The sequence below is a fragment of the Sapajus apella genome, unplaced genomic scaffold, assembly GCF_009761245.1.
Source record: "Sapajus apella isolate SASKATOON/1434 unplaced genomic scaffold, GSC_monkey_1.0 scaffold5, whole genome shotgun sequence".
NCBI classification, from domain to species: domain Eukaryota; kingdom Metazoa; phylum Chordata; class Mammalia; order Primates; family Cebidae; genus Sapajus; species Sapajus apella.
The window spans coordinates 35,720,635-35,740,197 of record NW_022436945.1 but is presented as its reverse complement, the minus strand read 5'-3'; positions in this window follow the sequence as shown (position 1 = coordinate 35,740,197).

Here is a 19,563-nt window from a genome sequence, read left to right as displayed (position 1 = left end):
TTCTTTTCTCTCTCTCTCTTTCTTTCTTTTTCTTTCTTTTTTCCTTCCTTCCTTCTCTCTTTCAACAGAGTCTCCCTCTGTAGCCCAGGCTGAAGTGCAGTTTTGGCTCATTGCAATCTCTGCCTCCCAGGTTCAAGCAATTCTTCTGCCTCAGCCTCCTGAGTAGCTGGAATTACAGGTATTCGCCACCAAGCCTGGCTAATTTTTGTATTTTTAGTAGAGATGAGATTTCACCTTGCTGGCCAGGCTGATCTTGAATTCCTAACATCATGTTAGGAATCCACCCACTTCAGCCTCCTAAATTGCTGGGATTACAAATGTGAGCAACCATGCCCTGCCTGTAGTTCTTTCTTAAATGTGATCTTAAATATTCCTGTCCCCTGCAAGTGGTATCAAATTTACTGCTTACTTGTTTAAACACAGTAAATACAATTTTAAAATGCATATTTAATAATGCAATATGTGAAGTCTGTCTGAGTTGTTTCTGCTCTCTGTTTTATGTATTGATTCTTGATCCTATTAAAATTCCTCATGTGCATGTTTATCTTTGAATGTTTGCTGGTTATTTTTCCCTGGAAAAGTTATTTGGGAGTGTGTCTGAAGCCTTGGGTAAAAGCATCTCTATCTGAAGGTTATTCTGTGGATAGAAATACTTGGGAAATTTAAAAAAATATTTGTGTGTGTGTGTGGGTGTGTGTATGAATGTATGTATATCTGTTCAAATATGTGTTTTATGTATATATTTTTTGTGTGTATTTGTAGATATAGATAATTTTTATCCTGATATTTTTGTTTTGTTTTATATTCAGCTGGGAGATCCACACAGATAACTTAACCAGCTATTACCAGAAACAGGAAGTATCTTTCATATTATATAATACATTTAGAATTATATGAGAATTTAAGAGCTGAGATTGGACCTTATGATTCTGTCAGTGGTCATATACTTCTTGGGAGAAATTATGGAGCCAATGAATCTTATCTCTGAAATCCTTCTTCCTCTTTTCTTCACTTTCCTTTTCCAGTTACCTGAATGATAAAATAATAATATGCTAAAAATCAGCAATGTATTTTATTATTGATAGAATATCTTAAGAAGCCAAAGCCTTACACGTGTCCAGGGTTAAAATCTACAAGATATTTTTGACCAAGGACTTGTTCATGTTGCTCTTAATAGAATAACTCATACTTTTCTTTCTACCTATTTGAGGTCTGTTTCTGTGACTGGCTTTAGGTTTTTGTCTCCAGAATGGAATGGTCTGACATTGAAAAAGCATTGGAATAGAGCAGTGAAATCCCGGTGAGAATCCTGATGTGTACTTTAATGATTACTAATCCTGGAAACTGGCAGATGAAAAGAATCTCTCTATAGATATAGCAATCCACTGGGAGAAATTTCTCCCTTTAGAAAATGTAACTCAATTCATTAATACAAATCTATCTATTCACTGGCATTTGTTGGCAGAGTGTGTACCATGTTCCCAGCATTGTATCATTCCTGATAATAATAGAAGTATAGTACTGTGTGTTTCCACTATCTAGAGAAAAAAATCATTTGTTAAAAATTGTTTTCATTTTGTTGCTGTCACAAATTTGTTGAACTTAGTTGCTACCTCAGCATCCATATTTAGGCCTGCCATAAGTTATGTGAATCCCGGCGGTACCCTGTCACCTTCACCTATTTAAAACTTCCCCTCCTTCTGGATCACCAAGAACTCATCAGGTCAACCCCCAAAGAGACATGTAAAAAAGAAAAATAAATAGCAACCAAGAAATACAAACCATTCTGAAGGTCTTACTTAAAATAAAACAAAACGAGGGGAAAAGGGATTGACCTTGTGGCAAGGGTGTCCAGAGGGGAGTGAAGACAGTCATGGTTTCTTTGTGTCTATTTCCAGTCGGGCCAGTAAAGCTCCTTCCTCATTCTTCTTTTTCACTTATCAACAGAGACAGAAACTAAAAACGGTAACTTCAGGCTGCAAAAAACCTCAAACAAAACAAAATAGAACAACAACAAAATAAGGTGGGTTGGCAATGACTGCTGCTTTAGGGAGCTGTAAATCCAAAGGAAAGAAAGAACTTCAAACTTTAAGTACTGAGAAAATGCCAAGTCTAACAAATATAATACTAACTTTAAATTACTTATTGAACTAAAAATAAATCCCCTAGATTTGATACAGAAGGAGTAAAAGGTAACTAAATAAATCGTGCATATATATAATATTCCAACAGTTATATGACAAATTGTATAGGTCTATATGGTCTGTTTCCAGACCACCACAACAAAGGGATGATCACAATAAGGTGAATCATGCAAATTTGGGGGCTTCCCAGTGTATATTCAAATTATATTTACACTATATTGTAGTCTATTAAGAATGCAATAGCATTATGTCTAAAAATGTGTCTATTTTATTTTGAAATACTTTATTGCTTTAAAATGCTAAAGATCATCTGAACCTTAGGCAAGTCATAATCTTTTGCTGGTGGAAGGACTTGCCTCAACATTGATGGCTGCTGACTCATTAGGATGGTGGTTGCTAAAGGTTTGCATGGCTGCAACAACTTATTAAAATAAGACAATAATAAAGTTTGTCACATTAATTAACTTCCTTTCACAGAAGATTTCTCTGTGGCATGTGATACCATTAGATAACACTTTACTCAAAGCAGAGCTTCTTTCAGATTTGGAGTTAATCCTCTTAAACCCTGTCACTGTTTTATTGACTAGATTTGTGTAATATTCTAAATGCTTTGTAGTAATTTCAACAATGTTCAAAATATCTTCATCAGGTGTAGATTCCATCCAATTTCCTTTTTCATCTATGAGAAGCAGCTCCTCATCTGTTCAAGTTTTATCAAGAGATTGAAGCAATTCAGCCATCTTCAGGCTCCAAATCTAATTCTCTTGCTATTCCCATCACATCTGCAGTTACTTCCTTCACTGAAGTCTTGAACTCCTCCAAGTCATCCATGATCATTGAAATCAATTCCAAACTCCTGTTAATGTTAATATCAATCACAAATGTTCTAAATGGTATCTAGAATGGTGAATCATTTTTAGAAGATTTTCCATTTACTTTGCTAAGATCCATCAGAGGAATTACTATCTGTGACAGCTACAGCCTTTATGAAGCGTATTTCTTAAACAGCAAGTCTTAAAAATGGAAATTGTTCCTTGGTTCATGGGCTGCAGATCAGTGCTGTGTTAGTGGGCATGAAAACAACATTAATCTCCTTGTACATCTCTATCAGAGGTCTTGGGTTACCAGGTGCATTGTCAGTGAACAGCGATATTTCAGAGGAAATCTTTTTCTCTGAGCAGTAGGTCTCAATGCTGGGGTTAAAATATTCAATAAACCGTGTTATAAATAGATGCACTGTTATCCAGATTTTTGTCTTTCCACTTTTAGAACATAAGAAAGTAGATTTAGCATAATTCTTAAGGGACCTAGAATTTTTAGAATGGTAGATGAGCACCTAACAAGAAACTCAGCCTGGCCTTTAAAGCTTTGAAACTGGGTGTTGACTTCTCTCTAGCTATGAAAGTCCTTGGTGAAATCTTCAAATATATGGCTGTTTTGACTGCACTGAAAATGTGTTGTCTAGTATAGCCACCTTCATCAATGATCTTAGGTCGATTGTCTGGATAACTTGCTGCAGCTCTGCATTAGCACTTGCTGCCTCACTTTGCAGTTTTATGTTATGGAGATGGCTTCTTTTCTGAAACCTCATGAATCAGCCTCTGCTGGCTTCAGACTTTTCTTCCATCTCTTCCTCACCTCTCTCAGCCTTAGAAAATTGAAGAGAGTTGGGACCTTGCTCTGGATTAGGGTTTGGCTTAAGGGCATGTTGTGATTAAGGTTTGATCTTCTATTCAGACCACTTAAACCTTTTCCACATGAGCAATAAGGCTATTTTGTTTTGTTATCATTTGTGTGTGCATTGGAATAGTACGTTAAAATTCATTCAAGAACTTAAGCTTTGCATTCACAATTTGGCTAAGTGTATGGCTCAAGAAGCCTAGCTATTGGCCTATCTGGGCTTTCACTATGCCTTCAACACTACGCTTCATCATTTCTATCTATTGATTTAAAAGAAGAGATGCAAGACTCTTTCTTCAGTTGAACACTAAGAGACAATTATAGGGTTACTAATTGGCCTAAATTCAAGATTGTTGTGTCTCAGGAAATAGGGAAGCCAGAGAAGAGGGAGAAACAGGGAAACAGCTGGCCAGTGTAGCAGACAGAACACAAACAACCTTTAAGGATCAACTTTGCCATCTTATATGGGCCCAGTTTGTGGTGCTCCAAAACAATTACAATAGTAACATCAGAGATTAGCATAATAGATGTAATAATAATTAAAAAGTTTGAAATATTGTGAGAATTACCAAAATGTGACACAGAGACATGAAGAGAGGCCATGATGTTGGAAAAATGACTCCATGATAGTCTTGCTTCATGTAGAGTTGTCACAAACTTTCAATTTGTAACAAACGCAGTATCTGTGAAGTGCAATAAAGGGAAGTGCAATAGAATGAAGTATGCTTGTACAATTTTAACTTGTTGATATGGTTTGGCTCCATATTCTCACCAAAATCTCATCTTGATTCATACTCCCATAATCCCCACTTGTTGGAGGGACTCAGTGGAAGGTAATTTGAATCATGGTGACAGGTCTCCCATACTGTTCTCATGGTAGTGAATCAGGCTCACAAGATCTGATGGTTTTATCAGGGGTTTCTGCTTTTGCATCTTCCTCATTTTTTCTCTTCCTGTCACCATGTAAGAAGTACCAAAATCTCCTGAAACTGATAAGCAATTTCAGCAAATTCTCAGGATAGAAAATCAATGTGCAAAAATCACATGCATTCCTATACACCAATAACAGACTTAAAGAGAGCCAAATCAAGAATGATCTGCCATTCACAATTGCTACAAAGAGACTAAAACACCTAGGAATACAACTAACAAGGAACATAAAGGACACCTTCAAGGAGAGCTACAAACCACTGCTCAACGAAATAAGAGAGGACACAAACAGGTGGAGAGACATTCCATGCTCATGGTTAGGAAAAATCAATATTGTGAAAATGGCCATACAGCCCAAAGTAATTTACAGATTCAACACTATCCCCATCAAGCTACCAATGACCTTCTTTACAGAACTGAAAAAAACCACCTTAAACTTCATACGGAACCAAAAGAGAGCCCGCATAGCCAAGTCAATTCTAAGCAAAAAGAACAAAGTGGGAGGCATCACACTACCTGATTCAAACTATACTACAAGGCTACAGTAATCAAAACAGCATGGTACTGGTACCAAAACAGAGATATAGACAAATGGAACACAACAGAGGCCTTGGAGGCAATGCCACACATCTACAACCATCCGATCTTTGACAAACCTGACAAAAACAAGCAATGGTGAAAGGATTCCCTGTTTAATAAATGGTGTTGGGAAAACTGGCTAGCCATGTGCAGAAAGCAGAAACTGGACCCCTTCTTGACACCTTACACTAAAATTAGCTCCAAATGGATTAAATACTTAAACATAAGACCTAATACCATAAAAACCCTAGAAGAAAATCTAGGCAAAACCATTCAGGACATAGGTGTAAGCAAGGACTTCATGGTAAAACACCAAAAGCATTGGCAACAAAAGCCAAAATAGACAAATGGGACCTAATTAAAATCCACAGTTTCTGCACAGCAAAAGAAACAGTCATTAGAGTGAATCGGCAACCAACAGAATGGGAAAAAATTTTTGCATTCTATCCATCTGACAAAGGGCTAATATCCAGAATCTACAAAGGACTAAAACAGATTTGCAAGAAAAACACAAACAAGCCCATTCAAAAGTGGGCGAAGGATATGAACAGATAGTTTACAAAAGAAGACATACATGAGATGCACAAACATACGATAAAATGCTCATCACCACTGGTCATTAGAGAAATGCAAATCAAATCTACATTGAGATACCATCTCATGCCAGTCAGAATGGCGATCATTAAAAAATCTGGAAACAACAGATGCTAGAGGGGAATTGGAGAAATGAAACACTTTTACACTGTTGATGGGAGTGTAAATTAGCTCAACCATTGTGGAAGACAGTGTGGCGATTCCTTAAGGACCTAGAAATAGAAATTCTATTTGACCCAGCAATCCCATTACTGGGTATATATCCAAAGGATTATAAATTGTTCTATTATAAGGACACATGTGCATGAATGTTCATTGCAGCACTGTTTACAATAGCAAAGACCTGGAACCAACCTAAATGCCCATCCATGATAGACTGGACAGGGAAAATGTGGCACATATACACCATGGAATACTATGCAGCCATAAAAAACGATGAGTTCATGTCCTTTGTAGGGACATGGATGAACCTGGAAATCATCATTCTCAGCAAACTGACACAAGAACAGAAAATCAAACACTACATGTTCTCGCTCATAGGTGGGTGTTGGACAATGAGAACACATGGACACAGGGAGGGGAGCATCACACACTGGGGTCTGTTGGGGGGGGAGTAGGGGAGGGACCGTGGCAGGTGGGGAATTGGGGAGGGATTATGTGGGGAGAAATGCCAGCTATAGGTGATGGGGAGGAAGGCAACAAACCACACTGCCATGTGTGTACCTATGCAACAATCTTACATGTTCTTCACATGTACCCCAAAACCTAAAATGCAATAAAAAAAAGAAGTGCCTTTTGACTCCCACCATGATTCTGTGGCATCCTCCACCACGTGGTACTGTAAATTCAATTAAACTTCTTTTTCTTCTCAGTCTCATGTATGTCTTTATTAGCAGCACAAAAATAAACTAATACACTTGATTAAAAAAAAAAACAAGCACAAGGACAAAAAAACATGAGTAATTTTTTTATTATCCAAATCAACTGAGAAAATATTACCTTGAAATGAATATCAGGACAAACATTACATAGGTGAAAAGTAAAAGGTTTAAAAATTATACACATTTTAATTGAAAGTTTGCATGACTAATTTATCTAGAGAATCACCACTAAGTTTCTACTGCTGTATCACTATGATTCATATGGAGAATAAGTTTTATACTTGAACTTGCATATCACAAGAAAAATAAAAATTATGAACAAAATAGTAATATCACATATTTAATAATTACTTTACACTTTCAACAGTCATCCTGCACATCAAAATTTAAGAGTACAAATGCGCTTGCTTCTTCATTGTTAATTTATCTACCATATGTTCTATTGACAAGAACAGTATTCATAGGGGAATACTTGTCAATAGAAACTATGGTAGGTTCTATTCAACAGTATCAATAGTATTCATAATATTCTATTGACATGAACAGTATTCATAACCTATTTCAATGTTTTTTGAACTCATCATAGAAAAGTCAGTCTCACAAACATAAATTGATAGTGATAAAAGAAGTGCTTTTGAAGCCATTTCCGCAAGGTCAAGTATTTACTTTTAGCTGAATCCAGGACAAAACAAGTAATGCTGTATTTTCAAAATTCTTCATTAATGGTTCATCAATAGTCAGTATCAACTATTTATTCTGCAAGTTATTGTTTGATTTCATTTATTTTCTGATGAAAGAAATTGATTTTAGTTGCCACTAGTAACTGATAAATGAATATTCTTTTAATGGGAAAATCTTAAAAACATTGTGTAAAATTTATATTGTGTTTCTTAATAACCTTTCACAGATTTGAATTATCAAACCACTACCTCTCAACTTAATAATTGTTATTAAATTATGAGCCACATCATAACACTCTGTAGACACTATCTTTTTATGAACTTCACTTCAGTTTTTGCTTTTATGTCTTATCTACCATTGAAAAACACATTGCATTCCTTCCTTACATGGAAGTATTAAGATATAAGACAAATAGACAAGCCTGGATTCTCAATTCACAACTTTTTTTTTTTTTGAAGTTGCCTCATACACTTTTTTTTTTTTTAAATTGTACTTTAGGTTCTGGGGTACATGTGCAGATCATGCAGGATTGTTGCATAGGTACACACATGGCAATGTGGTTTGCTGCCTCCATCCCCCCTGTCACTTACATCTGGCATTTTTCTCTATGTTATCCCTCTCCAACCTCCCCACCCCGCCATTGTCCCTCCCTTGGTCTCCCCCAAAGAGACCCCATTGAATTAACAACTTTTAAATGTTGATAGCAAATTGTTTTCCTGTATTGCAGAAATACTGACATTCTATTCTATAGTCCAAACATTTCTGACAGAAATTTTCTTCTTGATAGCACCTTGAAAAACAGCATGAAACAACAGTTTATGATCAGCTTTCATTTTATCTTTCACTAAAGAGACTAATCTAAAATGTGATACTTTAGGTTGTTGTGACTCACAACTTTTACTATGTCACTAAACACATTATTTATTACACTTAACATTCTTTTAAAAACATCAAAAAATTTCAGAGAACAAATGTTGAGATTAATGTTGTGGCCCAAACCTGAATGATTACTCTAGAATGTTTTCTTGCTTTTACAGCTGTACCATCAGATTATACTCCTACATAGAACTAGAAAATTCCAAATTTAATATTTTTATACACTTCAGGTTTAGATGTCTTTAAGCAATGAAGCTAACACAATTCATATACAAATTGCACATGTACTAGAATTGTCATGCTAAGAATATCTCTGTACTCTATACTATATGTGTTAACTGCAATAAAAAATAGTTTGCTAGCCTTGTTTACTCTATGAGTATTTCTTCTGTATCATTAGTTTACTTCTGAAGTTGATCTATGATCTATGATGTCTTGGAAAGTGGGATTTGAAATAACTTCTTTGCTATAAACTCACGCACTATTTTCAGACTAATGCTTACAAAATGGTATTTCACTAAAAATCCAGCAATTATGTATATATACACTGCTAGTTTTAGTAGCCCATAGTGCTACTTACAAACTCACAAAACAATACTGGTTATGTTTAAAATGTTAAGCATTTAATTCCCCTATTCAGCACTTTCCTTTTAAAGGACACAGAGTTAAAACATTTTTTTAATGTTTTAAATGTTAAAAATATTTAAATTTTGTTGGTTCCGTTGCACTATCAGCCAGCACATTAACCAGTACACACTGTAGTTTGAAAATTTAACCATAAATTATGGTTGCTAAACAGAATTTGATATAAGACAGAGTATACCTCTGAGTAAACTAATATAAACATTTTAGTCTTCTTATCTTAAAAGTTACTTTCACCACCATTTACTAAATTATTTTATTTTCTTAAAGTAATATAAACATTTTAGTTTTCCAATCCTTAAAATTACTTTCATCATAATTTAATTTATGATGGGCTAGGTGCTGTGGTTCACCCTTGTAATCCCAGCATTTTGGGAGGATGAGGCAAGTGGATCACCTGAGGTCAGGAATTCAAGATCAGCCTGGCTGACATAGTGAAACCCCTGTCTCTACAAAAAAATGAAAAAATCAGGTGGGCATGATGGCAGGTGCCTGTAATCACATATACTCAGGAGGCTGAGGCAGGAGAATTGCTTAAACCTGGGAGGCAGAGGTTACAGTGAGCTGAGACCCTGCCACTGCACTCCAGCCTGAGAGTCAAGAGCAAAACTCCATCTCACACACAGACACAAATAATAAAAAAATAATAATAATAACTTATGACTGCTGTTGTATTTTGAAGAGATGTATTATTTCTAGACCAAAAAATCCAGTGAAGCTTGCCTGTTCAATTAGGGTTAAAAAATAATAAAAATTTTACTTCCCAGAATTAGTTAATTATGTTGAACTGAAAATTAAAAGCCATGCTGAATTTGAAATGGTTCTATAATAAGTTAGATATATCAAGGGATCCAAGGTGGCCTATTAGGAGCAGCTCAGGATTACAGCTCCCAGCGAAAGTATGGAGCGACTGCAGGGAAGTTCACACGGCAGCAGGGCAGAGCCCACAGCAGCTCAGCAAAGCCTCTGCAGGAAGACAGTGACTAGGCTGCCTCCTCTCTGGGCAGGGCAACCCTGAAAAAAGGCAGCAGCACAACAGAAAACTCACAAATAAAGCCCTAACTCCCCAGGACAGAGCACCTGGGGAAAAAAAGTGGGGAGGGTTTATGAGTTCTGCTGCTGCAGACTTAAATGTACCTGTCTAGCAGCTCTGAATGAACAATGGAGCTCACAGCTCAGCACTCGAGCTCCTGTAAAGGACAGGCTGTCTCCTCAAGCAGCTCCCTGACCTCCGTATATCCAAAGAGTCACCTCATAAAGGAAAGCTCAGGCTGACATCTGGCAGGTATCCTTCTGGGACAAAGATAGTAGAAGAAGAAACTAGCAGCAACTCTTACTGTTCTGCAGCCACTGCAGGTGATCCCCAGGAAAGCAGGGCCTGGAGTGGACCTCAGCAGTCCTACAGCAGAGGGGCCAGGCTGTTAGAAGGAAAGCTAAGAAACAGAAAGAAATAACATCATCAACAAACTGGACGTCCATTCAGAGACCCAATCTGAAAGTCAACAATTAAAAAGATGACAGGTGGATAAATCCACAAAGATGGGAAGAAACCAGCTCAAAAGGATGAAAACACCTGAAACCAGAACACCTCTCCTCCTACAAGGGGTCACAACTCCTCACCAGCAAGGGAACAAGGCTGGATAGAGAATGAGTGTGATGAATTGACAGAATCAAGCTTCAGAAGGTGTGTAATAAGAAACTTCTGTGAGCTAAAAGAAGATGTTTTAATCTAATGCAAAGAAACTAAGAACCTTGAAAAAAGATATAACAAAATGCTAACGAGAATAAACAACTTAGAAAGGAACATAAGTGAATTGATGGAGCTGAAAAACACAACACAAGAACTTCAAGAAGCATACACAAGTTTCAACAGCCAAATTGACCAAGCAGAAGAAAAGATATCAGACATTGAAGATCAACTCAATGAAATAAAACGAGAAGGATGATTAGAGAAAAAAGGGTAAAAAGGAATGAACAAAGTCTCCAAGAAATATGGGACTATGTGAAAAGACCTAATCTACGTTTGATAGGTATACCTGAAAGTGACAGAGAGAATGAATCCAAGCTGGGAAACACTCTTTAGGATATCATCCAGGAAAACCTCCCTAACCTAGCAAGGCAGGCTAATATTCAAGTCCAGGAAATACAGAAAACCCCACAAAGATATTCCTCAAGAAGAGCAACACCAAGGCACATAATTGTCAGATTCACCAGGGTTGAAATGGAGGAGAAAATACTAAGGGCAGCCAGAGAGAAAGGTCAGGTTACCCACAAAGGGAAGCCCATCAGACTGACAGCAGATCTCTCAGCAGAAACCCTACAAGCCAGAAGAGAATGTGGGCGAATATTCAACATACTTAAAGAAAAGAAATTTCAACTCAGAATTTCATATCCAGCCAAACTAAGCTTTATAAGTGAAGGAAAAATAAATCCTTTGTGAACAAGCAACTACTCAGAGATTTCATCACCACCAGGCCTGCATTACAAGAGCTCTTGAAAGAATCACTAAACATAGAAAGGAACAACCAGTGCCGGCCACTCCAAAAGCATATCAAATGGTAAAGAGCATCAACATAATGAAGAAACTGCATCAACTAACAGGCAAAACAGCCAGCTAGCATCAAAATGGCAGGATCAAATTCACACATAACAATATTAACACTAAATGTAAAAAGGGCTAAATGCCCAATCAAAAGAGACTGGGAAATTGGATAAAAAGACAAAACCCATCAGTGTGCTGTATCCAAGAAACCCATCTCACATGCAAGGATACACAAAGGCTCAAAATAAAAGGATGGAGGAAGATTTACCAAGCAAATGGGGAGCAAAAAAAAGCAGGAGTTGCAATTCTCATCTCTGATGAAATAGACTTTAAACCAGCAAAGATTAAAAGAGACAAAAAAGGACATTACATAATGGCAAAAGGATCAATGCAAAAAGAAGAGATAATGATGGACATTACATAATGGTAAAAGGATCAATGCAACAAGAAGAGATAATGATACTAAATATATACACACCCAATACAGGAGCACCCAGATACATAAGGCAAGTTCTTAATGACTTACAAAGAGACTTAGGCTCCCACACAATAATAGTAGGAGGCGTTAACACCCCATTATCAATATTAGACAGATCAACAAAACAGAAAATTAACAAGGATATCCAGGACTTGAACTCAGACCTCAACCAAGCAAACCTAATAGAATTTTACAGAACTCTCCACCCCAAATCCACAGAATATATGTTCTTCTTGGCACCACATCACACCTACTCTAAAACTGACCACATAATTGGAAGTAAATCACTCCTCAGCAAATGCAAAAGAATGGAAGTCATAGCAAACAGTCTCTCAAAATACAGTGCAATCAAGTTAGAACTCAGAATTCAGAAACTAACACAGAAACACACAGCTTCATGGAAACTGAACAACTGTCTCTTGAATGTTGACTGGATAAACAATTAAATGAAGGCAGAAATAAAGATGTTTTTCAAAACCAATGAGAACAAAGGCACAACATACCAGAATCTCTGGGACACATTTAAAGCAGTCTCTAGAGGAAAATATATACTAATAAATGCCTACATGAGGAACAAGGAGAGATCGAAAATCGACACCCTATCATCAAAATTGAAAGAGCTAGAGGAGCAAGATCAAAAAAACTCAAAACCTAGCAGAACACAATCAATAACTCAGATCAGAACACAACTAAAGGAGATAGAGACACAAAAAACTTTTCAAAAAACCAATAAATCCAGGAGCTGGTTTTTCGAAAAGATCAACAAAATAGACCACTAGCCAGATTGATGAAAAAAAAAGGAGAATATTCAAATAGATGCAATAAAAATGATAAAGAGGATATCACCACAGATTCCACAGAAATTCAAGCCATCATCAGAGATTATTACAAACAACTCTATGAACAAAAACTAGTAAACCTGGAAGAAATGGATACATTCCTACACACTTGCATCCTCCCAAGCCTAAACCAGGAAGAAGTCAAAGCCCTGAATAGACCAATAACAAGGTCTGAAGTTGAGGCAGCAATTAAGAGCTTACCACCCAGAAAAAGACCAGGTCAAGATGGGTTCACAGCTGAATTCTACCAGACATATAAAGAGGAGCTGGTACCATTCCTTCTGAAACTATTCCAAACAATTGAAAAAGAGAGAATCCTTCCCAAATCATTTTATGAGACCAACATCATCTTGATAGCAAAACCCAGCAGAGACTCAGCAAGAAAAGAAAACTTCAGGCCAATATCCATGATGAACATAGATGTAAAAATCTTCAATAAAATACTGGCAAGCCGATTGCAACAGCACATCAAAAAGCTTATCCACCATGATCAAGCAGGATTCACCCCTGGGATGCAAGGCTGGTTCAACATACCCAAGTCTGTAAACATAACTCACCACATAAACCGAACCAAAGACAAAAACCACACGATTATCACAACTCATTCTGAGAAGGCCTTTGACAAAATTCAACAGCCCTTTATGTTAAAAACCCTCAATAAACTAGGTATTGATGGAACGTATCTCAAAATAATAAAAGCTATTTATGACAAACCAACAGCCAATATCATACTGAATCGGCTAAAATTGGAAGCATTCCCTTTGAAATCTGGCACTAGACAAGGATGCCCTCTCTCACCACTCCTATTCAATATAGTACTGGAAGTTCTAGCCAGAGCAGTCAGGCAAGAAAGAGAAATAAAGGGTATTCAAATAGGAAAGGAGGAAGTCAAATTGTCTCTATTTGCAGACGACATGATTGTATGTCTAGAAGACCCCATCATCTCAGCCCAAAATCTCCTGAAACTGATAAGCAATTTCAGCAAAGTCTCTGGATACAAAATCAATGTGCAAAAATCACAAGCATTCCTATACATCAATAACAGACTTACAGCCAAATAAAGAATGATCTGCCATTCACAATTGCTACAAAGAGAATAAAATACCTAGGAATACAACTAACAAGGAACGTAAAGGACCTCTTCAAGGAGAACTACAAGCCACTGCTCAATGAAATAAGAGAGGACACAAACAGATGGAGAAACATCCCATGTTCATGGTTTGAAAGAATCAATATTGTGAAAATGGCCATACTGCCCTAAGTAATTTACAGATTCAACACTGATCCTGATTTTTTAATGATCCCTATTTTAACTGGTATGAGATGGTATCTCAATGTGGTTTTGATTTGCATTTCTCTAATGACCAGTGATGATGAGCATTTTTTCATGTTTGTTGGCCTCATAGATATCTTCTTTTGTAAAGTGTTTGTTTATATCTTTTGCTCACTTTTGAATGGGTTTTTTGTTTTTTTCTTGTAAATCTGTTTTAGTTCTTTATAGATCCTGGATATTAGCCCTTTGTCAGATGGGTAGATTGCAATTTTTTTTTTCCCATTCTGTTTGTTTCTGGTTCACTCTAATGATTGTTTCCTTTGCTGTACAGAAGCTCTGGAGTTTAATTAGATCCCATTTGTCTATTTTGGCTTTTATTGCAATTGATTTTGGTGTTTTAGCCATGAAGTCCTTACCTACGCCTATGTACTGAATGGTTTTGCCCAGGTTTTCTTCTAGGGTTTTCATGGTGTTAGGTCTTATGTTTAGATCTTTAATCCATCTGGAGTTAATTTTAGTGTAAGGTGTCAGGAACGGGTCCAGTTTCTGCTTCTGCAAATTGCTAGCCAGTTTTCCCAACAACACTTATTTCATTACTCTTTAGTCAAAGCTTAAAGAGTAATGGGGTGATGGCAGGGAGAGTAGAAGAAGAAAGAGAAGAGAAATGGGATAGAGTGGAGGGGGAGGGGAGTATTTACAAATATGAAATATCACTTCATGGAAACCCCACAACAGATAGTTGATGTAGGCATCACTCTACCTGGTTTACAGTAAACGAAAACGGAATTTGAAAGATCAAGCAACCTGAATTTATACAGCTAGTAGAAGATAAAGGTAAGATTCAAACCCAAGTTGTACTGATTCCAAAGACAATGATCTTATCTATTACTAGACCCTTACTGGTTCCATCACCATCATTCAATTATGCTTACTTCTAAATCAGCATACACAAGTCTCCCAAGCACTTATCTTTCTATTCTAACCTGCTTTTGCAATTACTGCTGATGAATTAAATCATTCATTCAAGAAAAGTTAATAAATACCTTCTAAACTGGAAAGGCCTCTTCAGGTTGAAGGGAATTAAACAGTATCCTGTACCAAACGTAGACATTATACCTGCTTTCATGATTTTGCAGCCCATTCAAACAAATCATCAATAAATTTCTTCCATTGTTATTACCTGTTAGATCTAGTTAAGATACTATTTGTTCTCTAGCCTGGATTATCTCTTTTTCAGAAGAAATATGGCATTATGTGAGGAAAAATTTAAGTTTTTAATGAAAATTGTTTTCAGAGCTATATGAAGCAAATACTATATTAAGACTGTTGTGGTCCTTGGCATTAATTTCAATAGTAAATGTCAACAAATTTTTCAACAGTACAAATGAAAACTACTTAAATAATAGAATAATAATGCATTGGAGAGAGATGATTTAAGAAAGAAAGAATCCTATGCTAATATTTTCTTTTAAAAAGAAAGTCACCTCTTCAAGTTAAATCTAAATTTCAGGCAAAACAGCCTATGATATCTATTATTTATGTACTGAGAGGTAGGTAGAACACAGAAGTAATTTTAGATTTTGCCATGGGAACAAATGTGTAATTACCACATCCCATGATGACAAACCCAATTCCCTGATAAGAAGCATTCCCTGTGTTTGCCAAGAGATATTTCATTAACACTGTTCTGTACAGAGACTAATTCCAAGTACTTTTAGTAATTCTACCAAAGTAGGAGGGAAGTTTGAGACAAGGGAAGAAGTTGCAGCCTTTTAGAAATTATAGTATCCTAAAAATGTTAATACATTAAATCTCCTCAACATCAATATTTTTACAATACTTTCCATTATGTTAGGAAATGTACATTTGTATAAACAAAAATCCAGGTGGTAAAATTATTCATCCTACATATTAAATATTGTTCCTAGCTTATGTGAACAGACCTTTCCCCACATCCAGTTTTTTCCTCTACATGAATGCTCATTTTTGTATGTATCTATCTTCTTATGTCAAATATTCAGCACTTTGCAACCAATTAATTGCAAACGTCCCACATTGCTTATTATGAAATTGGTAATTAAATTTCATATTTAATAGAAATCAAAAAAATACAGTTGTTTTGTGGGTTTGAGAACATGGTAAATCAAATTAATTAACAGTATATTATACATTGAAAACTATGACAAAATCTCAAGCAAGCACTTAGTTCCTCTATGACTTCCAACTTTCTCAAATATGTATATGACCCTAGGCAAACAACAAATCTCCCTTTAGTTTAATCTTTCCAAATGTAAAAAAAAGAACTTCATAACTTATTAACTTATTTAGCCAGTTTTTAATGAATACTTAATGTATGCTTAATATTTTCCAGTTACTAGGGAATCGGCAGTGAATATGACAAATAAGATTCAAGTTATTTCCCATTGTAAAGGCCTCTGAGATTATGGTCCCCCTCTAACAGAAAGGTGATTCCTCGGATCTTCCTTTGTCTAACTACTCATCATTAATTTCTTAGTCAAAATGTATCTTCTTTGGCCTTCTGTGATCATCCTACTGAATGGGCACTTACTCAATCCCCGTCATTTTCTATTACAAAACTGTGCCTGATTCCTTAATTTGCTTAATTACTTTTTGAAGTTATACTATTTACATTTTGTTTACTTTTTCTTGCTTTTCTGCTCAAGTAGAATGAAAGTCCCATTCAGTAGAAACCTTGATGTACCTCCAGTAAAGCGAACATTATCTTATACATGATAGATTACAAATAAATGTTTCTTTAATTAAATAATTAATTAATTAAAAAGATAAAAATTCCCGACATTGTGAAGTTACCTTCTTCTGGAAGCTTCCATTCTATTAGAGTGATTATTGTACAGAGGTCATCTTTAGATATAGTGTTGTGCAAAAGCCAAGAAAAAAGAACCAACTGAATTTGAAACCCCATTTGCTGAACAGGTTAACCTCACAAACTCAAGCCACTTGCTTTTTAATCTCAGTCTCCACAAGTGACACTACAAGGAAAAACAGTTATGTATAATCCGTTACTTTTCTCATTCCTCATTCTTCTGAGGCTGCGTCTGCCATTAAATAAGGTTTTACACTCACTACTTCAAAGAATGTGATTATCTTTTTTTGTGAGATGGAGATTGTCTAACAAGAACTAATTGTTGTTGTAGATGACTAAGGATGTCAGACAGGAGTCGGGTTCCATTTTATCTCTGTCTAAATTTGGCCCATTTTTCTCTCCCACCTCTAGAGTTGGGGACAAAGTCAACTTTTTCCAAAGCTCATGTTTATATGGTACAACAATGGATACCACATAAAAAAGATGAAGTGGATATTCAGTAGGTAACTCACAATGTCTGGTATATTCCTGGAAAAATAAATTGTTTCAAATTAATTGAAATATTTTACCATAATATTCTAACTAAATTTAAAAACAATTGAAGGAATAACTATTTATCATCTGTTCTATTTGCAGGTTTACATACATTAGTAAAATGCCATTCTAAAAATAATAAAAATAGGCTAATTGCAACTTTACATTGCCACTTTCAGCCCTTGAACTTTTAAAGCTCCCCAATGTCTTCTTAACTGCTTAATTTCTTCATGCTTCCGTGGTCATGGCTAATGCATGTCAGGTAGCTATTGGGAATGGAGTGACCTGAAAACTGCCAATGTCACTGAATGAAGAGTAACTTTGAAAAGGCAATAAAATATCAGAGAGTTTTTGTCATGGTGGGTTGAGTTAAGGTCTTACACAGTGTCCTTATAATTTTAACTGTTAATAGCATCCCAACATCACCTAACTTTAAGTATAGCAAGTTATAGAAACTCTTTGTTTTACACATCATATTTGGACTTTTTTCAAAACCTCCTTTATAAATATAATATTCTCCATTTTGGGATGCTAATCTTGATTCTGTTGGTGATTATTTAAATGATTTTTTAAAATCTGTATAGTGAGTAGGTTGCACTAGATCATCATGAAGTTCTAATATTCTGCCAAAGCACTGGTTGCCAAAGCATGGCTATCATCATGTTATTCCTCTACTCACAGAGCTATGCTGGCTCCCAGACACCTGTTGCTACAAGATCAAACCCCTGTTCGTATTTCAAGTTTCTACCATCTAGAGTTACTCTGCCTCTTTTTAGCTCTCAGTCTTCTGCTACACACACACAGTCTATACCAGAGAGATAGTCCAGGATTTAGGGTTACCTCTTCAGGAGCCACAGGTGAGTGCAATATTAGTGCTATTCAAAATGTGATCTGTGCACCAGTACTGGTCCATGAAGTGTTTCTTCCTGGCTGTGGTAATATAAGTACAAGACAGAAGAATACTTAGAAACTTTTTAAACAACTTTCCATTGTTATAACACCCAAGCACATAATGAGTACACTTGTCTATTTGAAGAGTTTTAGTGTTTTCAGAAGGGCCTGGTGAGTGAAAAAGAGCAGAAACTTCATACAGGTCACATTCAGCAAGACCACATTACAATATGAGATTAGTTTGATAACTGTTATCCAAAATTGTGTAAATATATTAAATATATAAGAACATCTAAACATGTATTGATATTTCTTTTTTTTCCCTTGGAATATCTCATATATTGGTGCAATTTATATACAATAGCCAGGTTTAATTTGTTTTCATGTATAAAGCAGCTTTAGGGACTTATTAGCAATTTCAAATGTTACAGCACACTATGTTAAATCTAAAGTTCATTATCACAAATAAACTTAATTTAGTGAGGTAATTTGTTTCTTAAAATGTATAAGATAACTAACTCTTTAAAAGGCTACTTATTTTCTGTTGCATCATTTTACTTAGAAATAAAGTTTTGGATGCAGCAGTTATGCTCTAAAGTCATGGTATCTCTTTTGTGTTTATGAGTAACATGGACACAGCCTGCTGCTACAAACACTAAACTCCACTTAACATTCTCCACATGAAAATGCAACTTACTTTCATGATTTAGGGTATGAAAGTTTTTCTTTTTAATTTTTAGTTTTTTATTTTTTTAATTGCATTTAAAGTTTTGGGGTACATGTGAAGAACATGCAATATTGTTGCATAGGTACACACATGGCAGTGTGATTAGCAGCCTTCCTCCCCATCACCTATAGCTGGCATTTCTCCCCATTCTATCTCTACTCAACACCCCACCCCCTGCTGCCCCTCCCCTATTCCCCCCAACAGATCCCAGTGTGTGATGCTCCGCTCCCTGTGTCCATGTGTTCTCATTGTTCAACACACACTTATGAGTGAGAACATGTGGTGTTTGATTTTCTGTTCTTGCATCAGTTTGCTGAGAATCATGATTTCCAGGTTGATCCATGTCCCTACAAAGGACACAAACTCATCATTTTTGATGGCTGCATAATATTCCATGGTGTATATGTGCCACATTTTCCCTATCCAG